Genomic DNA, 2083 nt, shown 5'->3' on the forward strand with positions numbered 1-2083 from the left:
ATATATCGCCTTGAATCCTTCTAGGAATTCAGAGAACTCAAATCTAATCTTTACTGTTGATGGCCTTAAAATTAGCTTTCCTTGAGAACATGCAACATAATAAAATTCACTAGATTTAATAATCTTCTGGTTCTTTAGTGAATGTCCATGGAAGTTTTTAATAATTCTCCGTATTATAGTTGTTCCCGAATGACCAAATCGATCATGCCAAATTATAAATTCATTTGGGCTGGCAAACTTCGGGTTTACAATGACACGTGATTCAATTACACTAATTTTAGTATAATATAACCTAGAAGAAAGTGAGGACAACTTTTCTAATATAACCTTTTTATTTGAATAATGAGTTGTGATATATAAGTATTCATGATTTTTCTCATTCATTGTTTCAATATGAGATCCATTTCAGCGAATATCTTTAAAACTCAACAAGTTCCTTAGAGACTTAGTAGACAACATTCCATTATTTATTATGAAATTTTGTTCTCCAGAAAATAAAATTATAGCTCTTCCGGAGCCTTCTATCACATTGCTTGAGCAAATAATAGTATTAACATATTCTTCTTTTGGTACAAGATGAGTAAAATATATATTACTTTTGAGAATGGTATGCGAACTTGCACTATCCGTAAGGCAATCTTCATTATAGGTCATTGTCATTTTCTTTAAAGACAAATAATAATAATAATAAAATGAGTAAAAGTACATACACAGTAAAATTATATTCCTAATTAGAATTGTTTTTCTAAGAAGCATTGTACATAAAAAGTGTCATATACTAAAAGTTTTATTATTATTACTATTATTATTAGTTTAGAACTTGACACATTTAGTAATTTTGAAATTCATAAATATAAACATTAATATTTTATTAAATATTATTTATATATATCATACTTAAAATTTAAATACATAGAAAATAAAACTTAACAACAAATTTCTTACATTATTTATTTACATGAGTACTTAACAAACTCACATATTAAATTTTTCTATTATTGATCAAATGACCAATATTTCCTTCAAAATCTTCAAAGAAATAAGATACTTCATAATGGGTGGTGTAATTCTCAGTAACATCATTCGAAACAAAATTCGGCTCCTTTCTTTTGTCATCATTTTTCAAGGATGCTTGATAAATATCAACTAAGTGTCTCGAGGTATGACAGGTACGCGACCAATGACCATTTCCATCGCAACAGAAACATTTATCCCCCGTTGATTTATTTTGCTCATTGTTTCTTTCTTTATCTCACATTTAGTGAGATCATTTCTTGTGAACATAATTTTTTTTGTTACCAAAACTTTGCCATTTATCTCTTCTAAGGTTATGATTTGCCGCATTTGTTTTAGGAAATGGGACAGCACCAGCTGACTGCGCTTCATGATTTCTTAAAATTAAAGCAATTCATTGTCACGCTCAGCAACAAAAAGATAAAAAATTAGCTCTGAATATTTTTTAAATTCTTTTTTTCGATACTGATACTGCAGGAGCACATTCGAGACATGGAATGTCGAAAAAGTTTTCTCTAACATGTCATTATTAGTTATCTTTTATCCTAATAATTTCATTTGTGAGGTAATTTGGAACATTACTGAATTATATTCATTTATGAATTTAAAATCTTATAGACGTAAGTGCATCCACTCATATCGGGTTTGAGAAAGTATCACTGTCTTTTGATGATTATACCTTTCCTCAAAGTTTTTTCATAGATCTGCAGGATTTTTTAGTGTGAGATATTTATTTTTCAATCCTTCGTCAAGATAACGACGAAGTAAAATCGTGACTTTGGCTTTATCCTTCTGTGATGCATTATTTTCAGCCTTACTGGTATTTCCTAAATTCATTGAATCAAGATGAATTTCGACATCTAATATCCATAATAAGTAGTTATTTCCAGATATATCAATAGTATTAAATTCAAGATGAAAGAATTTTGACATAATAAAAATTTATTATCTGAGTCTTTTTAAAATTTGATGAGAATCTCATATTGATAACATATTGTAAAATAAATAAATAAAAAATGAAATAAATATAAAATAAAAAAAATATAAATAAATAACTTTAGTAATATTC

This window comes from Arachis ipaensis, chromosome B01, assembly GCF_000816755.2.
Source record: "Arachis ipaensis cultivar K30076 chromosome B01, Araip1.1, whole genome shotgun sequence".
Classification (NCBI taxonomy): Eukaryota; Viridiplantae; Streptophyta; class Magnoliopsida; order Fabales; family Fabaceae; genus Arachis; species Arachis ipaensis.